The sequence below is a fragment of the Chiloscyllium plagiosum genome, chromosome 25 (assembly GCF_004010195.1).
Source record: "Chiloscyllium plagiosum isolate BGI_BamShark_2017 chromosome 25, ASM401019v2, whole genome shotgun sequence".
In the NCBI taxonomy this organism is placed as follows: domain Eukaryota; kingdom Metazoa; phylum Chordata; class Chondrichthyes; order Orectolobiformes; family Hemiscylliidae; genus Chiloscyllium; species Chiloscyllium plagiosum.
The window spans coordinates 39,331,255-39,339,382 of record NC_057734.1 but is presented as its reverse complement, the minus strand read 5'-3'; the positions used below and the strand labels follow the sequence as shown (position 1 = coordinate 39,339,382).

The 8,128-nt window shown below is 45.1% G+C and overlaps 2 non-coding genes across 2 annotated transcripts; both read right to left on the bottom strand.

The window, feature by feature from the left end:
• Window positions 1-374: 374 nt before the first annotated feature.
• Window positions 375-481, bottom strand: LOC122562905. Its single transcript, XR_006315446.1, has one exon. It is a non-coding gene; the product is annotated as a U6 spliceosomal RNA (small nuclear RNA).
• Window positions 482-3,853: 3,372 nt separating this feature from the next.
• On the bottom strand, window positions 3,854-3,960 carry LOC122562895. Its single transcript, XR_006315436.1, has one exon. It is a non-coding gene; the product is annotated as a U6 spliceosomal RNA (small nuclear RNA).
• Between the last annotated feature and the right edge of the window lie 4,168 nt (window positions 3,961-8,128).

Here is an 8,128-nt window from a genome sequence, read left to right as displayed (position 1 = left end):
GCTGAAGGTCACTGCCATATTAAGGCTCAATGATAAGAGCATTTCATGGTCGTCGTCAGCATAGTCTATGACAAAAACACCTTTGGGCTATGACATAATAAATGTTTTAAACAATTTAAATATTTTGTTGAAGAGAGTAAATCCCAGAGCCAGTAGAATAAAAAGAAGCTTGAAGTGACTAAAGTTGACAAGGAGCTGAATCAAATGTAACCTGGGTTCAAAGTCTGGTTTTTAAACCTGGGGTCAGTGCGGACACTTTACAGTAGTTGAAATGTTGTGAAGTGTAAAATATGTGCAAATGGGATGAGATTAAGTTAAGATATCCGGTCAGCATGGATGAGTTGGACTGAAGGCTCTGTTTCTATTCTGTACATCTCTATGACTCTGACTTCACAAATTTACATGTCATCCTCACACAGGACTGTGCTAATCTTATCTGTATTATTCCAATTTTAGAATATGTACTGCTGAAGATTAGTACCTTATAAAGGCTCAATATTGGAACCATTTTCTTTTTGGTTATGGTTAGTTGCATTCTGTTTCTTTCTCTTCAATTTTTTATTTTCTGCTGCCTACAGCACAAGCCAATTTGGCTACATTTAGATTTTGTGATGCAGGGATTTACAAACAGAGAAATTGAACCATGAGCAGATGTCCATGCAGAGTAATATGGTCACAAGTGTGATTGCCTCAAAATCCCTCCTCCCAATACATTCAGTATCAGGATGCAATAAAAACAGGCTGCCAAACATTTCCATCAAATGCTTCCAGAGGAGCTCATGGGTTCTATGGACCACAATCACTTTGTCATTTCCTAACAGTGAAGTTTCCAGGTGCATTCAACAAGCTACAACTCAGGGACTCTCCAAACAGGAGGGAAAACCAGCAAGTATCCCCAATCATCTATCCTGGTCGATCCACATGGATGCTACAGTCAAGAAAACACATCAATGCCTCTACTTCCTCATAAGACTAAGGAAATTCAGCATGTCCACAATGACTCATCATGTTTTATAGATGCACGATAGAAAGCATACTATCTGGATATATCACAGCTTGGTATGGCAACTGCTCTGCTCAAAACCAGAAAAAAATACACCGAGTTGTGAACACAATCCAGTCCATCACAAAAACCAGCCTTCCTTCCATTGATTCTGTCTACTCTTCCCGTTGCCTCAGGAAAGCAGCAAACATAATCAAAAACTGCACTAGGCTATAGTCTCTTCCCATCCTCCCTCCTCCTATCGAGCTGCAGATACAATAATTTGTTATCAGACTTATGAATAGACGTCTCATATATTAGAGTTGAACTTTCTCTGTGCCTTCTCTGTAGCTGTAACACTATGTTCTGCATATTGTCCTCTTATCCTGATGTAAGGTATGATTTGTCAGGGTAGCATACAAAACAATACCTCTCACTATGTCTTGGTATATGTGAAAATAATAGTAATAAATCAAATCAGTTCATACCTGCCCATGTAAAAGAATTTTCAAAATAAAGCAACAGCTTCAGGAAAGTGATTGCAACACTTCAGAGCGCAAACAACTTAAGAACAGCTGTGCCTTTATGAAAACCAATTTTTGATACGGAGCTTTTCACTTTGAGAAAAGTACAGCAACATTCACTGTTATTGGAGAGTGCTTTCATGGTTCCTTTTTCAATAGGTTATGGGTGAACAGATGCAGGTAAATACCTTGTAAAGAATAAAGAAGTCTCACCAGCATCACGCGTTGGTGAAGTATTTTTTGAATCCATATGCAATCTATTTGAGCAGCATTTCCACCAGAAAGATGTATATAAATACTTGGACTGTGTATTCGATCAGGATCTTAATCACTTTGCTGTCCTCAGTGTAAATGTCTTCAAATACCTCCAAGTAAATATTTAGTTTTGGCCTCTGTGGCCAGAAAGCTATAACCTAATGGATTTTAACAAAGGTCTCATTTCAGATATAACAACAGACCATCACTTACCTCAATGTCCTTTCTCCAGTAATACAACCATATCTCAGGCCCCACAGCTCATTTTCACAAAGTCAGCCTCCAACATTTGTCTGAGTTCACAGAGACACAGCACTCTCGACTTGTAACAGAGAGACTCTAATCTCTCCTCAAAAGATAAGCTCCTACTCTCTTATCATGCACTTTCCATGAAATGCCTCTCCCAAAATTCCACTTCTATCTCTAATCCTTTGTTCACAACATCCTGATTAGACTCGAGAGTGTGGTGCAGGAAAAGCACAGCAGGTCAGGCCGAATCCGAGGAGCAGAGTTGAAAAATGTGGTGCTGGAAAAACACAGCAAACCAGGCAGCATCTGAGGAGCAGGAGAATTGACATTTCATGCAAACGTCTTTCATCAGGAATGAGGTTGTGAGCCAAGCGGGTGGAAAGATAAATGGGAGGGGGGTGGAGCTGGGGGTAAAGTAGCTGAGAGTGCGATAGGTAGATGGAGGTGGCAGTAATGGTGATAGGTCGGAGAGGAGGGTGGAGATGTGAAGAAAGATGGACAGGTAGGACAGGTTATGAGGGTGGAGACTGAGTTGGAAGGTTGGACATGGAATAAGTTGGGGGGAGGGGAAATGAGGAAACTGGTGAAATCCACAGATGCTGTGTGGTTGGAGGAAAATGAGGCATTCTTACTCCAGGCATCGGGTAGTTGGGGGAGGCCTAGAATCTGCATGTCCTTGGCGGAGTTGAAGTGTTTGGCCACGGGGCATTGGAGGTTGATTGGTGTGAGTGTCCCAGAGGTGTCTTCTGAATACTCTGCAATAGTCCTGTCTCCCCAATGTAGAGGAGACCGAATTGGGTGCAGTGAATCCAGTAAATGACGTGTGGAAGTGCAGGTAAAACTCTGATGTGGAAGGCTCCTTTGGGGCCTTGGATGGAGGTGAGGGGGGAGGTATGGGCGCAGGTTTAAGAATTCCTGCAGTGGCAGGGGAAGGGGACCATCAATCTGACAAGTGAGTTGCGGAGGGAATAGTCTTTACAGAAAGCGGGTAGTGGTGGGGAAGGAAGAATGCCTCATCTTCGACCTCGGGACCCTCCACCACATGGCATCACTGTGAACTTCACCAGTTTCCTCATTTCCCCTCCCCCCACCTTATCCCAGTTGCAACCTTCCAACTCGGCACCACTCTTATGACCTGTCCTACTTGTCCATTTTCCTCCCCGTCTCTTCGCTCTATCCTCCTCTCCAACCTATGGCCATTACTGGCACCTGTATCTACCTATCACACTGGCAGCTACCTTACCCCCAGCCCCACCCCCCCACCCCCTCCCATTTATCTCTCCACTTGCTCAGCTCACAGTCTCATTCCTGATGAAGGGCTCTTGCCCGATTCTCCTGCTCCTTGGGGGCTGCCTGACCTGCTGTGCTTTTCCAGCACCACATTCTGGACTCTAATCTCTACCATCTGCAGTCCTCACTTTCTCCATCCTGATTAGACTGTCCAGTTCCCCCTGTCAGTGTTCCTATATCACCCTTTTCAGACCTGGATTAAATATGTTTGAAAACACTGTTTCCAGCAGAAATCATTGCTGGAGAGTTGGTCCATAGCCTTGGTGTCCAATAGCTTCTATCTTCTACCAGGTTCCCAAAGCCTTGGCTTATCTTGGAGTTCTCATTCAGGATTTGCAGCTTCCCTGGTATTTTGTTATTTGCCCATCAATAACTATTTTATAATTAATGTTTTATATAACTTAAATGTTTTGATGAGGAGAGTAAATCCAAAAGCTTCTGGCATGAAAACGAGATTGACATGAGTGAAGTCAAGAAACTGAATGATGTGTAACCTGGTTTGAACGTCTGGTACTTAAACCTGAGGTCAATATGGACACTTTACAGTGAAGTATAAAATATGGAACGCTTCACGAATTTGCGTGTCATCCTTGCGCAGGGGCCATGCTAATCTTCTCTGTATCGTTCCAATTTTAGTATATGTGCTGCCGAAGCGAGCACGATTAAAAATGGGAACTCAAGGCTTTATATATCTTAATAAGTTGAAGTATTTCTTTGTTATGGTGTTTTTGTATGTATAGTTATTTTCTCATCATATGGAACGTGCGATGTAGTTAATACGAAAGCAGACATCTTTTACCGTGTACGATTTATTAAACTATAACAGAAATGTAATATCATTTTGCCGCGTGGGTTAGTCAATGTAAATAAGAGTGTTTTTATTGGCCGAACCTGGTGGGCGTTTTGTGTCAATGAGATCCGTCGCTGAAGGAGTCTAGTGGGCGGGGTTTGTAGGCGTGGTCTGTTGTCACGGCTGCGGGGGTGGGTGGGTCTTCGTCTAGTGGGCGGGCCTATCGCTGCGCAGTGTTGAGCAGGACTTGAGCCGGCAGATCTCGTCCCAGGTTAGAGAGTGTGTCATCGAGTTTTTACAGCTGGGAAAGAGATCTGTCCACTGTCTATGCTTGTCATCAAGCTCTAACTCCATTTTCCAGCACTTATGTGCTATGTGGTGTTTTAGTATTCATCTAAATAGATCTTAAACATTTTGAGATTTCCTCCATCGACAAGATTTAGACAGAAAGTTCCAGTGCTCCCTCAATTAAAAGAAACGTATTTAATCATATTTAAATCTGTACACCTGCACACTGTGCCCTCTGGTTATTTTCCCCAATACTAAGCCAAAATTTCTCCTTTTCTATTCTGTATTTACTGACACTCTGCCCACTCCCTGACTGGCAGGATGTACTTTATCACTCACCCTCTGAATCGTCCCCTTTAAAAAATCTCTTTGCCTGCTTGGTTGTCTCTGACAAATTCGGGCAATTCCACAATTATAGCTGCAGCACTGGGACTCTGTCTTTATTGCATTGGGTGTTGGGGGGGGGGAGGTGTTAAAGCATTCCTTGACTCCTTACCATGTAGGTGGCATTCTGGTTCTGGACTGGGTTTGGATATAGGGGGAGCTGGAGATAAAGGGGTTCATGGGGCAGGTTGGTGAAGTGGGGTGAAGTGAAGACAGGTAGAGGGTATGACATGGTTAGTCAATGGGAGGAATGAATCTGGTTGGTGGCAGGGATGAGGAGGGGCTGGGAAGGGAGTCGGGGATGGAAAGAGTGATTACTTGAATTAGGAGAACTCAATGTTGAGTCCTCCAGTAGACTGCCCAGGCAGAAGATGAGGTGTTCTTCTTCCAATTTGCAATGTGGTTCATTGAAGCAATGGAGGAGGCCAAGGATGGTTACGTCGGAATGGGAGTTGTCGGGGACATTGAAACGGGTGGTGACTGGGAGGTTCAGTCGGCCCCTGCAGGCCTGGCTCTGATGCTCGGCAAACTGTTCCCTAAGTTTATGTTCAGTCTCCCTAATGTAGAGAGAACCACATCGGGAGCACGTGATGCAGTAAACTAGGTTGGAGGAGATGCAGGTGAACCTCTATCTCACCTGGAAGAAATGTTTGGGGCCAGGATGGAGGTGAGGAGAGGAGTGTGTACAAGCAGTTTTTGCATGTTTTCCAGTTCCAGGGGAAGGTATCTGGGGTTTTGGAGGGCTTGGTGGGTAGATTGGCGCAAACCAAGGACTGCTGAAGGAAACGGTCCTCGCAGAAGGCAGAGAGGGGTGGCGAGAGCAAAATGTTCTTGATGGTGAGGTCTACTTGGAGTTGACGAAAATGTTTGAGGAAGATGTGTTGGATGCGGAGACTGGTGGCGTGGTAAGTGAGGACAAGGGGGACTCTGTCTTTATTGCATTGGGAGTGGAGGGGGGTTTAGAGCAGGGGAACAGGGAATGGAGCTGTTGCAGCAGAGGCTGTCTGGATGACAGAGAGGGGAAAAGCACGTTGTTTAAAATAGGTAGACATCTGGGATGCTTGTGAGTGGAATGTCTCCTCATCTGAGCAGATGTGGTGGAGGCAGAGGAATTGGGAGAATGGCATGGACTTCTTGTAGCGTACTGGGTGGGCGGAGGTGAAACAGGTAGTTATGGGAGTCTGTGGGTCTGTAGCAAACATCCATCTAGAGACTCACTGTAGATGGAAATGGTGAGGTCAAGAAAGGGGAGGGAGGTGTCTGAGATGAACTAAGTGAATTTGAGGGCAGGGTAGATGTCGTGGGTGAAGTCGATGAACTGCTCCAGTTCTGCCGAGTGCATGATGCTGCACCAATGCAGTCATCAATATACCAGTGGAAGAATTGGGGCGTCTGTGTAGGTGCTGTGCCCCAACCATGTAGCCGGGCTAACAGGGGCTAGCCGCACCTCCCAATCGTCACCTAATTCAATTCCACTAACCACTCACTTTCTGACATGACCAGCCTTGACCTACTTCATTGCTGCAATGAACTGCACTGCAAGTTGGAGGGATAACACTTCATCTTCCGCCTGGGCAGCCTACAGCCCAGAGGATTCAACACTGAGTCTTCAAATTTCAAATAACCTCCCTTTCCATCCTCCTTGCCACCAACCAGATTCAATCCTCCTATTGACGAACTAGGTCATACCCTCCTCCCATCTTCACCTATTCCCACTTCACCACCCCGCTCCCGCCACCCCCTTTATCTGCAGTCCCCATCCTGAAGAAGGGTTACACCCAAAACATTGACTTCTCCATCTTCTGATGCTGCCTGGCTTGCTGTGTTCTTTCAGCCTCCTGTCTGTCTATTTACGACTCCATTGAGATGGCAATTTTGAAAACTGCCATTAAATCAAGATCTCTCCTTGTTCGCAGCTTTTGTTTGCTGGCTTCGTTTTGGACGCCTCAAACTGAATAAGGCTTCTTAGAGGAACCCTCAAAATTCACAAAGTTGCACAAACCTCTTTTAGTCAGCCTCCAACTGGGCAATGGAATCTCCTGCGTGCTGTATCAGCTTTTAAAAAGGAAAACATTTCACTTTGGTGCAAAATCATTTCCAAACACTTTGCATAGCTCTTAAAATGTCTTTCTTGCTGGTTTCTCTGATTGTACCATACTCCTTAGAATTATGGAAGTCTTGCTTCCAATGGTGCTTAAGAACACTACTACCATGATGTCCTCAGCTACTTTATATGGTCAGTGTCATAGTCATACAGAATAGAAACACACTCTTCAGCCGAACTGATCTCCCAAACTAAACGAGTCCCGTTTGCCTGCGTTTGGCTCACCTCCCTTTAAAACATTTCTGATTCATGTACCTGCACAAAAGTCTTGTAAATGTTTCAATAGTAACTGCATATACCACTTCCTCTAGCAATTCATTCCATATACACATTCCATGTACACTGTTTCAAAAACGTTGTCCCACATGTCCCTTTTAAATCTTTCCCCTCGAACCTGAAAGCTACACCCTCTTGTTTTGAATTCCCATTCCGTAGGGAAAACACCTCTGCTATTCACCTTACCTATGCCCCTCATGATTTTATAAACCTCAAGAAAGTCACTACTCAACTTGGTGCGTTCCAGGGAAATACGCCTGGATCTTTATCACTCAAACCCGTTGTTTGCTTTCAAGAACAAGTCAAAGCGTCCCACGAATAAAGTCCAATTTTCGGACTCTTCACCAAATGGTCCCATTGTTCCAAAATGTCCCGCACCTTTCTATTCCCGCTGTCTGGAACTTTTCCCGCCACTTGACTCCAGTAGCCAATCAGAGCCCGCGTTCACTCCCCACATCAGCTGTTCCCTGTACAGCTGGACGAGCGTGCCCTTCCTTCCCAGTGTCTCCCACATCAGGAAACACCCGCAAGCCGCTGTCCATGACAATCCGATCGCTCCCGGGTGTGGACTCTCCCCTTCAGCTGGGGATTCCCCACGATGCCGTTCTCAGCCCGCTTCCTGATGAGTACCTTTATTATTCCCAGCGTCGCCCGTGTCCCGGGCGACCTATTCCTACCATACTACCTTCACAATCCAGGCAAATACACAGAGGAACTTAAGGATGCTCACATTTCAGATTGAACAACACCCCATTACTTACCTCAAAGTCCTTCCTCCACTCACACGACCATACCAAATGTCCGTCAGTCGACAAATTCAGTCTCCAATATTTGGCTGAGTTAACAAAGACATTGCAGGCCCCTCCCTCAACCAGTGAAACACTCATTCCCTCCTTCACAGAAAGGAAAGTTGTTATTTTTTGTGTCATTCAGTTTGGATAAAATGTCTCTCCCAAAATGCCATTTCTATCTCTAAACCTCACTCC